Source organism: Anomaloglossus baeobatrachus, chromosome 4 (genome assembly GCF_048569485.1).
Source record: "Anomaloglossus baeobatrachus isolate aAnoBae1 chromosome 4, aAnoBae1.hap1, whole genome shotgun sequence".
Taxonomy (NCBI): Eukaryota; Metazoa; Chordata; class Amphibia; order Anura; family Aromobatidae; genus Anomaloglossus; species Anomaloglossus baeobatrachus.
The window spans coordinates 676,023,116-676,041,471 of NC_134356.1; the positions used below are offsets into that span (position 1 = coordinate 676,023,116).

Here is an 18,356-nt window from a genome sequence, read left to right on the forward strand (position 1 = left end):
CTAAAAGCCCACTCAACCAGAGCCGTGGGTGCGTCCTGGGCATTACGTCACCAGGCTTCGGCTCAACAGGTGTGCCAGGCAGCTACCTGGTCCAGTCTGCACACTTTCACCAAGCATTATCAGGTGCATACCTATGCTTCGGCGGATGCCAGCTTAGGTAGAAGAGTCCTGCAGGCGGCAGTGACACCCCCGTAGGGGAGGGCTGTTTTGCAGCTCTAACATGAGGTATTTCTTTACCCACCCAGGGACAGCTTTTGGACGTCCCAATCGTCTGGGTCTCCCAATAGAGCGCTGAAGAAGAAGGGAATTTTGTGACTTACCGTAAATTCCTTTTCTTCTAGCTCTTATTGGGAGACCCAGCACCCGCCCTGTTGTCCTTCGGGATGTTTTTTTGTTGTTTGCGGGTACACATGTTGTTCATGTTGAACGGTTTTTCAGTTCTCCGATGTTATTCGGAGTTAATTTGTTTAAACCAGTTATTGGCTTCCTCCTTCTTGCTTTGGCACTAAAACTGGAGAACCCGTGATACCACGGGGGGGGTATAGCCAGAGGGGGAGGGGCCTTGCACTTTTGATGTAGTGCTTTGTGTGGCCTCCAGAGGGCAGTAGCTATACCCCAATCGTCTGGGTCTCCCAATAAGAGCTAGAAGAAAAGGAATTTACGGTAAGTCACAAAATTCCCTTCTTCTTCGGCGCTCCATTGGGAGACCCAGACGATTGGGTGTATAGCTACTGCCTCCGGAGGCCACACAAAGCATTACACTAAAAAGTGTAAGGCCCCTCCCCTTCTGGCTATACCCTCCCCGTGGGATCACGGGCTGCTCAGTTTTCAAGCTTTGTGCGAAGGAGGTCAGACATCCACGCATAGCTCCACTGTTTTAGTCAGCAGCAGCTGCTGACTAGGTCGGATGGAAGAAAAGAGGGCCCATACTAGGGCCCCCAGCATGCTCCCTTCTCACCCCACTCTGTGTCGGCGGTGTTTGTTAAGGTTGAGGTACCCATTGCGGGTACGGAGGCTGGAGCCCACATGCTGCTTTCCTTCCCCATCCCCCTGAAGGGCTCTGGGGAAGTGGGATCTTACCGGCCTCCAGACTCTGAGGCCGGGCTCCATCCACAGACCCAGAGATCCTGCTGGATACGGAGCTGAGTGCCGTCAGGGACAAGGCCCTGCAACATTCAGGTACTCTGTGTCCCCGGACAGACAGGCACAGACACACGCCAGAGTTGCTGGGTGTTCTAGTGCGCCGGGGACAGTAGCGCTGCGCGCCTGGGTCTTATTCACTACAGCTTAGCTGAGTGATTTTCTGTGTTGGGAACTACCGCGCCGACCGCCCCTGGAGCGGCGGCGCGGCTGAGACTTGTAGTGCGCCGGGGACTCGCGCTGACCGCGCTTTTACGACGGCAGCGCTCATAAATCTAGTCCCCGGCTTTTGCGGCCTAGCTCCGTTTCGTTCCCGCCCCCAACCCTGTCAATCACGGAAGGGGAGAGACGCTGTACAATCAGTCAGCGCCGAGGGCTGGAGTCTTATTTACATACTCCAGCCCTCTCCCTCGGCACAGTGGGACGCTAGTTTCCCGCTCTTGTCTGCAGCACGCCCACGGCCCGCCCCTCTTCACAGGACGCTGGCAGCCATTCCTGCATGCAGTCTGAGCTGGAGAACGGACATAGCCCTGGGAGACCCAGACAAGGGATTCTGGCGACCACACACCCGCTGTTAAGCGGGCGGTAAGCAGCACAAAAGTGCTGACCCCACTAGTGCCACAGTGTTATTTAGTGTACTTTTTGTCTGTACCTATATATATTGCACTGTACGGTCGCTTCTTGGCTTATACCCCATTGCTCTGAGGAGACAACAGCATGTCATCCGCAAAAAGCAAGGGTGCCAAGGCACAGGCTTTATATGCTTGTACCGCATGTGGGGCTGATCTACCGGCAGGTTCCACTGACCCCCATTGTGTGCAATGTTCGGTCCCTGTGCCACTTCGTCAGCCGGAGTCTATGCTAGTAGTGGCCCAGGCAGAGACGCCCGTGAACCCTGCCCCGGTGACGGGGACAGAGTTTGCAGTTTTTGCTGATAAGATGTCTGTGACTATGACAAAAATCCTTGAAACTTTGCAGTCCAGGCCGGTCACTCAGACCATGGACACTGTTGATGCAATGTTCCCCGGTCCCCCTCAGTTGGAACTAGTCCAGGCTACAAGGGGGTCTCAGGCATCACAGGCTGAAGGCTCTGACTCGGACGACAGTCCCAGGCAGCCTAAGCGAGCTCGCTGGGAAAGACCCTCGACGTCATCACACTGGTCAGGGTCTCAGCGAGAGGCTTCTCTGTATGATGAGGCAGAGGTAGCTGATCAGGAGTCTAATCCTGAGACCGCTCTCAATCTGGATACTCCTGATGGTGACGCTATGGTAAATGATCTTATAGCGGCCATCAATAGACTGTTGGATATTTCTCCCCCAGCCCCTTCAGCAGAGGAGGCAGCTGCACAGCAGGAGAAATTCCATTTCAGGTATCCCAAGCGTAAATTGAGTACTTTTCTGGACCACTCTGACTTCAGAGAAGCAGTCCAGAAACACCATACTTGTCCAGACAAGCGTTTCTCCAAACGTCTTAAGGATACACGTTATCCCTTTCCCCCTGACGTGGTCAAACGCTGGACCCAGTGTCCAAAAGTGGACCCCCCAATCTCCAGGCTTGCGGCTAGGTCCATAGTTGCAGTGGAAGATGGGGCTTCACTAAAAGATGCCAATGACATACAGATGGACCTTTGGTTGAAATCTGTCTATGAAGCTATCGGCGCGTCGTTTGCTCCAGCATTCGCGGCCGTGTGGGCACTCCAAGCTATTTCAGCTGGTCTGGAGCAGGTGGACTCTCTCATACGTCCATCAGTGCCGCAAGTGGCGTCCTTAACCTCGCAAATGTCTGCGTTTGCGACTTACGCTATCAATGCGGTCCTAGACTCCACGAGCCGTACCTCAATGGCGTCCGCCAACTCTGTGGTTTTGCGCAGAGCCTTGTGGTTAAAGGAATGGAAAGCAGATTCTGCTTCCAAAAAATGCTTAACCAGTTTGCCATTGTCTGGTGACAGACTGTTTGGTGAGCAATTGGCTGAAATCATTAAACAGTCCAAGGGTAAGGATTCGTCCTTACCCCAGCCCAGATCAAGCAAACCTCAACAGAGGAGAGGACAGTCGAGGTTTCGGTCCTTTCGAGGCTCGGGCAGGGCCCAATTCTCCTCGTCCAAGGGGACTCAGAAGGAGCAGAGGAGCTCAGATTCCTGGCGGGCTCACTCACGCCCAAAGAAAGCAACAGGAGGAACCGCTTCCAAGGCGGCTGCCTCATGACTTTCGGCCTCCTCCCTCCGCATCATCGGTCGGTGGCAGACTCTCCCGCTTATGCGACATTTGGCTGCCACAGGTCAAGGACCGGTGGGTAACAGACGTTTTGTCTCACGGGTACAGGATAGAGTTCAGTTCTTGTCCTCCGCCTCGGTTCTTCAGAACTCCCCCACATCCCGACCGAACCGATGCCCTTCTGCAGGCGGTATGCTCTCTAAGGGCAGAAGGAGTGGTGATCCCTGTTCCTCTTCAGGAACGAGGTCAAGGTTTTTACTCCAATCTGTTTGTGGTGCCAAAAAAGGACGGCTCGTTCCGTCCTGTTCTGGACCTAAAACTGCTCAACAAGCACGTAAAAACCAGGCGGTTCCGGATGGAATCCCTCCGCTCCGTCATTGCCTCAATGTCTCAAGGAGATTTTCTAGCATCAATAGACATCAAAGATGCTTATCTCCACGTGCCGATTGCTCCAGAGCACCAGCGCTTTCTACGCTTCGTGATAGAAGACGACCATCTTCAGTTCGTAGCCCTGCCCTTCGGTCTGGCGACAGCCCCACGGGTTTTCACCAAGGTCATGGCAGCAGTGGTAGCAGTCTTGCAATCTCAGGGACACTCGGTGATCCCTTACTTAGACGATCTCCTTGTCAAGGCACCCTCTCAAGAGGCATGCCAACACAGCCTAAACGTTGCGCTGGAGACTCTCCAGACTTTTGGGTGGATCATCAACTTTTCAAAATCAAACCTGGCACCGACCCAATCACTGACATACCTTGGCATGGAGTTTCATACTCTCTCAGCGGTAGTGAAGCTTCCGCTGGACAAGCAGCGGTCACTACAGACAGGGGTGCAGTTTCTCCTTCAAGGTCAATCGCACCCCTTAAGACGCCTCATGCACTTCCTGGGGAAGATGGTGGCAGCAATGGAAGCAGTTCCGTTTGCCCAGTTTCATCTGCGCCCACTTCAATGGGACATTCTCCGCCAATGGGACGGGAGGTCGACGTCCTTAGACAAGAAAGTCCTCCTCTCCCAGACGGCCAAGGACTCGCTTCAGTGGTGGCTTCTTCCCACCTCATTATCACAGGGAAGGTCCTTCCTACCCCCCTCCTGGGAGGTGGTCACGACAGACGCGAGTCTGTCAGGGTGGGGAGCAGTTTTTCTCCACCACAGGGCTCAGGGTACGTGGTCTCAGCAGGAGTCCACTCTTCAGATCAATGTTCTGGAAATCAGGGCAGTGTATCTGGCCCTACTGGCCTTCCAACAGTGGCTGGAAGGAAAGCAGATCCGAATTCAGTCGGACAACTCAACAGCGGTGGCATACATCAACCACCAAGGCGGGACACGCAGTCGGCAAGCCTTCCAGGAAGTCCGGCGGATTCTGCTGTGGGTGGAAGCCACGGCCTCCACCATATCCGCAGTTCACATCCCGGGCGTAGAAAACTGGGAAGCAGACTTTCTCAGTCGCCAGGGTATGGATGCAGGGGAATGGTCCCTTCACCCGGACGTGTTTCAGGAAATCTGTCGCCGCTGGGGAATGCCGGACGTCGACCTAATGGCGTCTCGGCACAACAACAAGGTTCCGGCCTTCATAGCGCGGTCTCGCGATCAAAGAGCTCTGGCGGCAGACGCCTTAGTGCAGGATTGGTCGCAGTTCCAGCTGCCCTATGTGTTTCCACCTCTGGCACTCTTGCCCAGAGTGCTACGCAAGATCAGGTCCGATTGCCGCCGCGTCATACTCGTCGCCCCAGACTGGCCGAGGAGGTCGTGGTACCCGGATCTGTGGCATCTCACGGTCGGACAACCGTGGGCGCTGCCAGATCGACCAGACTTGCTGTCACAAGGGCCGTTTTTCCATCGGAATTCTTCGGCCCTGAACCTGACTGTGTGGCCATTGAGTCCTGGATCCTAGCGTCTTCAGGATTATCTCAAGGTGTTGTTGCCACCATGAGACAAGCTAGGAAGCCCACGTCTGCTAAGATCTACCACAGAACGTGGAAGATATTCTTATCCTGGTGCTCTGCTCAGGGAGTTTCTCCCTGGCCATTTGCATTGCCTACGTTTCTTTCCTTCCTGCAGTCTGGGTTGGAAAAAGGTTTGTCGCTCGGCTCCCTTAAAGGGCAAGTCTCAGCGCTATCTGTATTTTTTCAAAAGCGTCTAGCAAGACTTCCTCAGGTACGCACGTTCCTGCAGGGGGTTCGTCACATCGTCCCTCCGTACAAACGGCCGTTAGACCCATGGGATCTGAACAGGGTACTAGTTGCTCTCCAGAAGCCGCCCTTCGAGCCTCTGAAGGATGTTTCACTTTCTCGACTCTCACAGAAAGTGGCCTTTCTGGTAGCGGTCACGTCTCTTCGGAGGGTGTCCGAACTGGCAGCGCTGTCATCTAAAGCCCCCTTCCTGGTGTTTCACCAGGACAAGGTAGTGCTGCGCCCGATCCCGGAGTTTCTCCCTAAGGTGGTATCCTCCTTTCACCTCAATCAGGATATCTCCTTACCTTCTCTTTGTACTCATCCAGTTCATCGGTATGAAAAGGATTTGCATTTGTTAGATCTGGTTAGAGCACTCAGAATCTACATTTCCCGCACGGCGCCCCTGCGCCGCTCGGATGCACTCTTTGTCCTTGTCGCTGGTCAGCCCAAAGGGTCGCAGGCTTCCAAATCCACCCTGGCTCGATGGATCAAGGAACCAATCCTTGAAGCCTACCGTTCTGCCGGGCTTCCGGTTCCTTCAGGGCTGAAGGCCCATTCTACCAGAGCCGTGGGTGCATCCTGGGCATTACGACACCAGGCTACGGCTCAACAGGTGTGCCAGGCAGCTACCTGGTCGAGTCTGCACACTTTCACCAAACATTATCAGGTGCATACCTATGCTTCGGCGGACGCCAGCCTAGGTAGAAGAGTCCTGCAGGCGGCGGTTGCCTCCTCGTAGGGAAGGGCTGTTTTTTCAGCTCTAACATGAGGTATTAATTTACCCACCCAGGGACTGCTTTTGGACGTCCCAATCGTCTGGGTCTCCCAATGGAGCGCCGAAGAAGAAGGGAATTTTGTTACTTACCGTAAATTCCTTTTCTTCTAGCTCCAATTGGGAGACCCAGCACCCGCCCTGTTTCCTTCGGGATTTTTGGTTTTTTCGGGTACACATGTTGTTCATGTTGAACGGTTTTCAGTTCTCCGATGTTCTTCGGATTGAATTTGTTTAAACCACTTATTGGCTTTCCTCCTTCTTGCTTTGGCACTAAAACTGAGCAGCCCGTGATCCCACGGGGAGGGTATAGCCAGAAGGGGAGGGGCCTTACACTTTTTAGTGTAATGCTTTGTGTGGCCTCCGGAGGCAGTAGCTATACACCCAATCGTCTGGGTCTCCCAATTGGAGCTAGAAGAAAAGGAATTTACGGTAAGTAACAAAATTCCCTTCTTCTTCCTGAAAATGATTGCAATCACAAATTCTTTGGTATTATTATGTTCATTTATTTTGCCTGGAATGAAAAACCACAAAAGAGAATGAAACAAAAAACAAATCATTGATCATTTCACACAAAACTCCAAAAATGGGCCAGACAAAAGTATTGGCACCCTCAGCCTAGTACTTCGTTGCACAACCTTTAGCCAAAATAACGGCGAACAACCGCTTCCGGTCACCATCAATGAGAGTCTTACAATGCTCTACAGGAATTTTAGACCATTCTTCTTTGGCAAACTGCTCCAGGTCCCTGAGATGTGAAGGGGGCCTTCTCCAAACTGCCATTTTGAGATCACTCCACAGATGTTCTATGGGGTTCAGGTCTGGACTCATTGCTAGCCACTTTAGTAGTCTCCAGTGCTTTCTATCAAACCATTTTCTAGTGCTTCTTGAAGTGTGTTTTGGGTCATTGTCCTGCTGGAAGACCCATGACCTCTGAGGGAGACCCAGCTTTCTCACACTGGGCCCTACATTATGCTGCAAAATTTGTTGGTAGTCTTCAGACTTCATAATGCCATGCACACGGTCAAGCAGTCCAGAGGCAGAGGCAGCAAAGCAACCCCAAAACATCAAGGAACCTCCGCCATTTTTGACTGTAGGGACCGTGTTCTTTTCTTTGAATGCCTCTTTCTTTGTCGCTCCATTGGGAGACCCAGACAATTGGGTGTATAGCTTCTGCCTCTGGAGGCCACACAAAGTATTACACTTTTAAAAAAGTGTAACCCCTCCCCTCTGCCTATACACCCTCCCGTGGATCACGGGCTCCTCAGTTTTATGCTTTGTGTGGAAGGAGGCACACATCCACTCATGCATGCTCATACATAGTTATGACGGATGGAAGAAAAGAGGACCCCGATGGGGTCCCCGGCATGTTCCCTTCTCACCCCACTATGTCGGCGGTGTTGTTAAGGTTGAGGTACCCATTGCGGGTACAGAGGCTGGAGCCACATGCCGTCTCCTTCACCATCCCTTATGCGGCTCTGGGAGAAGTGGGATCCTAAGCGGTCATCCACGTGCTGGGACCGTGCTCCATCCGCAGCCCCTGGTGGAATCTGCCGGACCTGAGCTTCTTCACCCCCAGGGACCGGGCCCTGCAACTTGAAGGTACTCTGTGTCCCCATGTGTGGACTGTACAGGGAAGGAGGTCGCTCCTTCTCCCCGGAAGCCGCGGTAGTTCCGTCCGCAGTTTTTTTTCGGCGGACTTCCGCGCCGACCGTGCCTGCTTGTCGGGCACGGCCTTAAATTTAGTCCCCGGCTTCGCCGCAGCCTAGTCGAGCAAAATCCCGCCCCCGGGCCTGCCTGTCAGGGGTTAGGGCGGGATTACCGACGTGACGTCTGCTCTGAGGGCTGGAGCATCTTTGCATGTCTCCCCCCACCCTCATTGACCACTTGGGGACTCCAGATTCCCGCTCTTGGCTGGCGCCGCCCTCGGCTCCACACCCCCCCGAGAGCTCCGGCAGCCATTTTTAGCATTCTGCCGGTGGATGCTACTCAGCGGCAAAGCTCTGCAGCTCTGGGGGACCCACGACAGGGAATCTGGAGGACACACTCCGCTCGTTAGCGGTTGGTAAGCCACACCGGTCACCCGGTGTTGGTCCCCCTAGGGTGCCGATGTATATATAGATATATATATCTGTTCGGAAAGGCTGTATACCCTTTTCCCATATACCCTCAGTGGTCACTCTCCTAGGAGACAACAGCATGTCGTCCACAAGGAGCAAAGCTACTAAGGCACAGACTTTTTTCGCGGCCTGTACCTCTTGTGGGGCTATGTTGCCTGCGGGATGCACCTACCCCCACTGTGATCAATGCTCGACTCCTGCCACGCTTGCTCAGCCGGAGCCTCGGGCACTTGTGGGCCCCTCGGCTCATGTAGATCCCCCTGCTCCTCCTGAGCAGTCTGCAGGGACAGAGTCACCGTCGTTGGCCTCTTTCGCTGCGACACTCTCCCAGTCACTTTCTCAATCCATTGCACAGTCTATGGACAAATGGTCATCTAAGCTCCTTGAGGCTTTGCAGTCCAGACCGGGCCCTTCACAGGCCCCGGCCTCTGTTAGTTTGTCTCCTCCAGGCCCCTCTCGGTCCGCGCCGCAGCACGCTCCCAGGATAGCCTCTAGGTCCCAGGCGGAGGACTCCTGCCCGGATCGCAGCCCCAGGCCGGCTAAGCGGCCTCGCTGGGACTCTTCCCCGGCCTCCTCACGCTGCTCTGGATCCCAGCTTGATGACTCTCAGGAAGACGAGGCGGACGTGGGAACTCAGGGCTCTGACCCTGACTTCACCCTTAACCTTGATGCCCCTGAGGGGGACGCTTTGGTAAATGATCTTATCTCGTCCATCAACCAGGTGCTGGATCTCTCACCCCCACCTCCTCCTGCAGAGGAGCCGGCTTCTCAGCAGGAGAAACACCAATTTCGATTCCCCAAACGTATGCGCAATACGTTTTTTGATCACTCTAACTTCAGGGACGCTGTCCAGAAGCCCAGAGCGGTCCCGGACAAGCGCTTTGCTAAACGGCACACTGACACGCGTTACCCCTTTTTACCTGAAGTCGTTAAGGGCTGGGCACACTCTCCCAAGGTGGATCCTCCAGTCTCTAGATTGGCTGCTAGATCCGTTGCGTCTGTTGCCGATGGCGCATCCCTGAAGGATGCCACTGACAGACAGATAGAGCTCTTGGTGAAGTCTATTTATGAGGCCACGGGCGCATCTTTCGCACCGGCCTTTGCGGCTGTGTGGGCTCTCCAAGCAATCTCGGCATGTCTGACTGGGATTAATGCCGTCATTATTCTGTTCCGCAGGTTTCTTCCTTGACCTCTCAGGCATCAGCATTTTCGTCCTACGCCATGAACGCCGTCCTGGACTCCGCTAGCCGTACGGCTGTGGCATCCGCTAACTCCGTGGCAGTCCGCAGGGCCATGTGGCTGCGCGAATGGAAAGCAGACTCTGCTTCCAAAAGGTTCTTAACTGGTTTGCCTTTTTCTGGCGACCGTTTGTTTGGCGAACGGTTGGATGAGATTATTAAGGAATCCTCGGGAAAGGACTCCTCCTTACCCCAGTCCAAACCTCAGAAACCTCAGCAGAGAAAAATCCAATCGAGGTTTCGGTCCTTTCGTCCCTCCGCCAAGACCCAATCCTCGTCGTCCAACCGGCCGGAGAAAGGCCAGAGGAACTCCTATGCGTGGCGGTCCAAGTCACGCCCCCAAAAGGCCGCGGGAGGCACTGCCTCCAAGACGGCCTCCACATGACTCCCGGCCTCATCTAACCACATCCTCGGTCGGTGGCAGGCTCTCCCGCTTTGGCGACGCCTGGTGGCCACACGTTCAAGACCGATGGGTGAGAGACATTCTGTCTCATGGTTACAGGATAGAGTTCAACTCTCGTCCTGCGGCTCGTTTCTTCCGAACCTCCCAACCCCCCGCACAGGCCGACGCACTTTTTCAAGCAGTGGACGCTCTAAAGATAGAGGGAGTTGTGATTCCCGTTCCCCTTCAGGAACGTGGTCGCGGATTTTACTCCAACTTGTTCGTGGTGCCAAAAAAGGACGGGTCATTCCGTCCCGTTCTGGACCTCAAGCTGCTCAACAGACATGTGAGAACCTGACGGTTTCGGATGGAATCTCTCCGCTCGGTCATCGCCTCGATGTCACAAGGAGACTTCCTAGCATCGATCGACATCAAGGATGCTTATCTCCATGTGCCGATCGCACCCGAACTTCAACGTTTCCTGCGTTTGCCATCGGGGACGAACACCTCCAGTTCGTGGCATTGCCTTTCGGCCTGGCGACAGCCCCACGGGTTTTCACCAAAGTCATGGCATCCGTCGTGGCGGTCCTGCACTCTCAGGGCCACTCGGTGATCCCTTACTTGGACGATCTCCTAGTCAGGGCCCCTTCTCTGGTGGCGTGTCAACAAAGCCTTACCGTCACTCTGGCGACTCTCCAGCAGTTCGGGTGGATCATCAATTTCCCGAAATCCAAGTTGACGCCGACCCAATCACTGACTTACCTCGGGATCGAATTTCATACCCAGCCAGCGTTAGTCATGCTACCGCGGGACAAACAGCTTTCTCTGCAGGCGGGGGTGCAATCACTTCTTCGGAGTCAGTCACACCCCTTAAGGCGCCTCATGCACTTCCTGGGGAAGATGGTTGCAGCTATGGAGGCAGTGCCGTTCGCGCAATTCCATCTACGGCCACTCCAATGGGACATTCTTCGCAAATGGGACAAGATTTCGGCTTCCCTCGACAAGAACATCTCTCTTTCCCTCGCAACCAAAACATCACTTCAGTGATGGCTCCTACCCACATCTCTGGCCCGGGGAAAATCCTTCCTACCTCCAACCTGGGCCGTGGTCACCACGGACGCGAGCCTGTCAGGTTGGGGAGCGGTTTTTCTCCTCCACAGGGCTCAGGGAACCTGGACTCCAATAGAATTGTCCCTTCAGATCAATATCCTGGAGATAAGGGCAGTATATCTAGCCCTATTGGCTTTCCATCGGTGGCTGGAGGGCAGGCAGATCCGAATCCAGTCGGACAACGCCACTGCCGTCGCCTACATCAACCACCAAGGCGGCACTCGCAGTCGTCAAGCCTTCCAGGAAGTCCGGCGGATTCTGCAGTGGGTGGAAGACACAGACTCCACCATCTCCGCAGTTCACATCCCGGGCATAGAAAACTGGGAAGCAGATTTTCTCAGTCGTCAGGGCATGGACGCGGGGGAATGGTCTCTTCACCCAGACGTGTTTCGAGAGATCTGTCGCCGCTGGGGAACGCCGGACGTCGATCATGGCACGGTCTCAGGATCACAGAGCTCTGGCAGCGGACGCTTTGGTCCAGGATTGGTCGCAGTTTCGACTGCCATACGTGTTTCCCCCTCTGGCGATGCTGCCCAGGGTACTACGCAAGATCCAGTCCGAATGCCATCGCGCCATTCTCGACGCTCCAGACTGGCCGAGGCGGTCGTGGTATCCGGATCTGTGGCATCTCACGGTGGGTCAACCGTGGGCGCTTCCAGACCGCCCAGACTTGCTGTCACAAGGCCCGTTTTTCCATCTGAATTCTGTGGCCCTCAACCTGACTGCGTGGCCATTGAGTCCTGGCTCCTAGCGTCTTCAGGGTTATCTCAGGATGTCATTGCCACCATGAGACAGGCCAGGAAACCAACGTCCGCCAAGATCTATCACAGGACTTGGCAAATCTTCTTATCCTGGTGCTCTGATAACGGTTTTCCTCCATGGCCGTTTGCATTACCCACATTTCTTTCATTCCTACAATCTGGAATGGACAAGGGTTTGTCCCTCGGCTCTCTCAAGGGCCAAGTATCGGCGCTCTCCGTGTTTTTTCAAACGCGTCTAGCCAGGCTTCCGCAGGTCCGCACGTTCCTGCAGGGGGTTTGCCACATGGTTCCACCTTACAAACGTCCGTTGGAACCTTGGGATCTTAACAGGGTCCTGACGGCTCTTCAAAAGCCGCCTTTTGAGCCGCTGCGGGATGTCTCTTTATCACGTCTTTTGCAGAAGGTGGCCTTCCTGGTGGCAGTCACATCACTTCGGAGAGTGTCTGAGCTTGCAGCGCTGTCATGCAAAGCCCCCTTCCTGGTTTTTCACCAGGATAAGGTGGTTCTGCGTCCGGTCCCGGATTTTCTCCCTAAGGTGGTATCCCCTTTCATCTCAATCAGGATATCTCCTTGCCTTCCTTTTGCCCTAATCTAATTCACCAGTGTGAAAAGGATTTGCACTCTTTGGATCTAGTGAGAGCACTCCGGGTCTACGTGTCTCGCACGGCGCCCCTGCGCCGTTCAGATGCGCTCTTTGTCCTTGTCGCTGGCCAGCGTAAGGGATCTCAGGCCTCCAAGTCAACCTTGGCTCGGTGGATCAAGGAACCGATTCTCGAGGCCTACTGTACTTCTGGGCTTCCGCTCCCTTCAGGGTTGAAAGCCCATTCTACCAGAGCCGTAGGTGCGTCCTGGGCATTGCGGCACCGGGCGACGGCTCAGCAGGTGTGTCAGGCAGCTACGTGGTCTAGTCTGCACACTTTCACGAAGCACTATCAAGTGCATACCTATGCTTCAGCAGACGCCAGTCTAGGTAGGCGAGTCCTGCAGGCGGCGGTTGCCCACCTGTAAGAGGGGGCCGTTTTCGGCTCTTTTTATTGAGGTATTGCTTTACCCACCCAGGGACTGCTCTTGGACGTCCCAATTGTCTGGGTCTCCCAATGGAGCGACAAAGAAAAAAGGGAATTTTGTTTACTTACCGTAAATTCCTTTTCTTCTAGCTCCTATTGGGAGACCCAGCACCCGCCCCTGTTCCCTTCGGGCTGGTTGTTCTTTTGTGTGCACATGTTGTTGATGTTGATTTGTTCTTTGGGTTCATGGTCTTCAGTTCTCCGAACATCCTTCGGATTGAATTTACCCTAGACCAATTTATAAGTTTTCTCCTTCCTGCTTTTGCACCAAAACTGAGGAGCCCGTGATCCACGGGAGGGTGTATAGGCAGAGGGGAGGGGTTACACTTTTCTTTGTCGCCCTATTGGGAGACCCAGACAATTGGGTGTATAGCTACTGCCTCCGGAGGCCACACAAAGTATTACACTTAAAAGTGTAAGGCCCCTCCCCTACTGCCTATACACCCCCCGTGGGATCACGGGCTCCTCAGTTTTCATGCTTTGTGCGAAGGAGGCTAACATCCACGCATAGCTCCACTGTTTAGTCAGCAGCAGCTGCTGACTTTGTCGGATGGAAGAAAAGAGGGCCCATACTAGGGCCCCCAGCATGCTCCCTTCTCACCCCACTTTTGTTGGCGGTGTTTGTTAAGGTTGAGGTACCCATTGCGGGTACGGAGGCTGGAGCCCACATGCTGCTTTCCTTCCCCATCCCCTTAGGGCTCTGGGTGAAGTGGGATCCCATCGGTCTCCAGGCACAGGAGACCGTGCTCCGTCCACAGCCCCTGGGAATCTGCTGGACATGGAGCTGAGTATCGTCAGGGACAGGACCCTGCTACATTAAGGTACTCTGTGTCCCCGTACAAATCGCGCACACACTGCAGCATTGCTGGGTGTATTAGTGCGCCGGGGACAGCAGCGCGGCGCGCTTGTGCTATTACTCACTGCAGCTTTGCTGAGTGAGTTTATTAGGGACTGCCGCGCCGGCCGCTGCTGGCGGTTTTTCTTTATCGTTCCTATGGGAGACCCAGACCATGGGTGTATAGCTACTGCCCCCGGAGGACACACAAAGTTACTACACTCAAAAACGTGTAGCTCCTCCCTCCTAGCATATACACCCCCTGCTAGCCAGATCTAGCCAGTTTCTTGCTTTGTGTCAGGAGGATCCACACACACACATGCATCCTTTTTTGATTTTTCATTTTTTCCAAAGATTTGGAAGAAAAGCGGGTCCACTGGACTCCCGGCATGTCCCTTCACACTCCCCTGGCGGCAGTGCTGTTAAGGTTGACTTCAGGGCAGGAGCCCTTCATGCCGCGCTCCTTCAACATCCCTTAGGGGCTCTGATTTGAAGTGGGAGCCAACTCGGTTCTCACTGCCTTGCAGGAGACCGGCCTCCATCCGCAGCCCTTGTGCAGGACCCTGCTGGACGGAGCACTGACCCCCACCCCACAGGGAATGGACCCTGCGTCTCAAAGCTAAGTATAGAGACGCTTATTCAGAGGGTCTTTCTGCAATGTGGGGCACTTTTATTGGGGGGGACAGTGATTGCTGGATTGCAGTAATGCTGCTTTGTTTACTGTGTTTCCGGCCGGTTCCACAGTTTTTACTGAGAACCGCGCCGACGGTGCCCGATTTTCGGCCGCATGCATAACTCTAGGCCCCGGCTTCAGCCGCGGCCTAGTTTCGTTTCGTTCCCCTGCATGTCAGGCATGCAGGGGGACGCTGCAGAGCTGCCCGCCGGCCGCTCTGCACAGGGGAGGACGCTCCTCTTTGAGGAGATGATTCCCTCCCCTGTACATCTCCTTCGCCCTCCGATTCCCGCTCCTGGGTTAACCCCCGCCTCCCCCCCTCACTCTGGCGCCATTTTCTCAGCGTCTTAGACACTGGTCGGCGCTGGCTGCTCTGCAGCAGAGGGAGGGAATACTAGCTGAGGGTCCAGGCTTGGAATCCGGAGGGCACTCATAATATGGCCTGATAAGTCACAACCTCTGGTTGTGCACTTTTTATACACTCTCAGGCATTCTGAAGGAGTTAATTCTTTATCATAGAATCTCCTCCTCAGCAGCATGTCTCACTCTAGCAGCAAAGCTCCAAGGCTGTACACTACATGTTCTGCATGTAACCTCTGATTGCCTGAACCGGCACACTGTAATGGTTCTTAGGTGGGAGTCTCCCCAGGCTGAACCCCTGTCTTGGGTATTCTAGGCATTCTAGACAGAGCCCCCACCTCTGCAGCATGTCTCACAGAGCGAGCCTGCAGGCTGTTTTTTATTATCCACTGCAGGTAGTCTCGTACGGCTATACCGAGCTCCTAACCACTGTGGCCCCTCAGCATGGGGGCTCATTCATGGTCCCTCCAGCTGCTCCGGTTTCGGTGGCTGACCCCCATGGGAATCCTATTTCCAGGGGTCGGCTGTCCCGGCATCTGCTGAGCATGCCAGCCCCCTTCTCAGGGCGTTCTCTGCTCGCTCGGCTAAGCTCACAAGGGACTCTCCTTCTGGGCTCAGACCCCGTTCTCCTGACAGGGAGACGTAGGGTCCCCTGTCCTCCCCGTCCCGCAGCTCCGATTACGAGCTGATTCACAGGACGAGGAAGATGTCTCTACCACGGACACGGACGCTACTTTATGTACATTGATACGTCCGTAGGTGACGCAGATGCGAATGATGGCTTGCGTCCATTATTCTTGTGTCCGCCTGATCAGGGGAGTATTCCCCGCTGGCAGAAAGGCACAGTTTACCTTTAGCAGGTCAAGGAGTGTGTTACTTAACCACTCCAGTTTTCAGCTGCGTCCAAGCCCACAGCCTATCCTGCAGACCCCACAGCGGGGTTCTGCTGCCTGTCTCCCCCTCCCATCAGAGAGGGTAGCCACTCCGGTCTAGACTGCCCGGTTAGTTGTATCAGTGGCTGACGGCACCTCTATAGGTTTCTACCGTACATTAATTTTGTACTGGACCTCAATCCGCTCTGAGCTTCCCCGAAGCGTGTTTCTGAGGACTGTGTTTCCCCTGTCCACCAATGGTGGTCAAGAAGTGGGCTCATTCACTTCAGGTGGCTCAGCCCGGACCGTTATGTCAGTGGCTGATGGCTCCTCACTTAAGGTTCTGCGGTCCGCCCGGTTGTCCTTTGGGCCAAGTCGGTATAGGGACGGCAGGAGCTTCTTCTCAGCTTACAGCAGTGCGGTTTTTTTGTACCTTCTCTGCTTCTCTGGAGGAGATGCATTCTCTCACATGCCCAAAACGGTTCCCTGAACTTCCAGACTTCAGTCTTTTCATCCTCTGCCAGGTCTGCCATGCTGGACGCCGCACGGCGGTGGTCTGGGCTACCTTCCTCGCTATCCGCAGGCTCCTGTGGCTTCGGAATTGGAAGGCAGATGCCTCTATGGAGGTTCCTGGCTGGGCTCCCCCTTGGTGGGACCAGTTTCCCCGGAACCAAGCTAAGTGAAATTAAGGAGCTCTTGGCGGGGAGTGTTCTTCCTCGCCACAAACCTAAACCAGGGAACCTGTCCAGGGCAGGAATCAGTTGAGGTTTCGATGGTTTCCGTTCCTCCATCTGATCGTCCTCTAGCTCAGCCTAGGTTCATGGAACCAAATGGCTCGAAGCTGCGTCTTCAGAAGACCGCAGGAGATGCTGTCACTGAGTCAGCTTCCTCCGAGCTATTTAGCCACGCCAACAACCTCCTTGGTCGGTGGCAGGCTCTCTCCACTTGGCGACGTAGGGTTCTAACACGTCTCCGTTAAGTGGGGGCGAGATTATATCTCCCTTGGCTACAGGATGGACTTCTGTCCACCCGCCAAACAGATTTTTTCTGTCAACTCCTCCCGGCTCCAAGGCAGCCGCCTTCTCACAGGCTGTGGCATTTCTTGCTGGCCAATGGAGTAATTGTACCGCTTCCCGACTGGGAACGGTTCTGAGATTTTTGCTTAAATCTATTCCTAGTCCCCGAAGAGGGCGGTGCCTTCCGACCTGGATCCTTAGCTTTTCAAGCATAGCCAGGTGGGGCGTTTTCACAGGAGTCTCGGTTTTGTTCCGTGTGTTTTTTTCACCGGATCAATCAAGAGCCCAAGGAGATTCCTTAGCAGCCATCGGCATCAGAGCTGCCTATCGGCAGGAGTCAATCGCAGTTTCTCACCAGCGTTGACTACGTTTTGACAATCGGAGTGGTCCAATCGTGGCTCTTCCCTTGGGATTAGCCAAGGCGCCTCAAGTATTGTCATCCAGGCAGCTGTGATTACGGTCCTGCCCCCCTAGGGTTTGGCAGTGATCTTTTGCCCTGGTCAGCCTTCTTGTCGGGGCTTCATCCAGTGCTCACCCTTACCAGAGTGCTTCGCTCACTCTCGCCACTCTGACCTATGCGGGTGGCTTGTCTTTCTGTCAAAGTCCACTCTGACTTCGAACCAGGGACGTCAATGGAAGCGGTTCCTTGCCCAGTTTCCCCTGCGTCCTCTGAGACTGGATGTTTTCCGCTGTACAAGCGAACTCAATCCTCCCACGGGGTGGTGGCTTCGCCACTGACCAGAGGCTCGTTTCAGTGGTGGCTTCGGCCACTCTGTCTCAGGGGCGCTCCTCTCTGGCCCGTCCCGGGTGATCCTCACCAGGATACTAGCCTATCCGCCTGGGGAGCAGGACATCTCCACCGTGGAGCGCAGGGCGCTTGGACTCTGTCCGAATCAGCCCTCTGGATCAATGTGCTGGAAATCACTGCTGTATTTCTGGCTCTCCAAGCCTTCACCATCTGTGGGCGGCTAGGCACATTCGAGTCCAGTCGGACAACACGACAGCGTTTTCCTTTTTCAGCCTCCAGGGCGGGACGCTCAGCCGCCTGGCAATCTTGGCGGCTCAACATTCTTCAGTGGACAAGGGACTCCTAGTCCACTGTATCCGCAGTCCACATCCTAGATGTGAAAACTACGAGGCAGGCTATTTCAGCTGTCCAACCGCGGTCCACAATCCTCAGGTTTTGCGGTAGACACACTGGTTCATGTTTGATCCCAGCTTGTCTCTTTTCGACTTTCACCCTCTACCCCTTGTCCAGAGTCCTGCGCAGGATCGGTAAAGGGGGCGTCGAGTCATTCTTCCAGACTGACTCAAGCGGGCTTGGTCCTCTGACCTGCTCCTTCTGTCCGTTGGGTTGCCATGGCATCTTCCGGACCGTTCAGACCTTTTCCCAAAAGGTCCGTTTTTCCCGTCAGAATTCTGGATCTCAGAATAACGGCATAGCTCTTAAGTCCTGGATCTTAGTGACTTCTGATATCCTTCCCGAAGTCATCTCTGCCTTGACTCGAGCTCCAAAGTGTCCTTTGACCTTTTTGGCCTAGCCGACCCTCCTGTCCCTTCCACAGTCCGGTCTACAGCTAGGACTATCCCTCATTAAGGGACAGGTCTCGGCCCTGTCAGTATGTGCC

The 18,356-nt window shown here is 54.6% G+C and overlaps 1 protein-coding gene across 1 annotated transcript in view; it reads left to right on the forward strand.

Annotated features, from left to right (window-relative positions):
- The window catches only part of STAG3 (STAG3 cohesin complex component), a 550,068-nt gene that overhangs the window by 49,551 nt on the left and 482,161 nt on the right, over positions 1-18,356 (forward strand).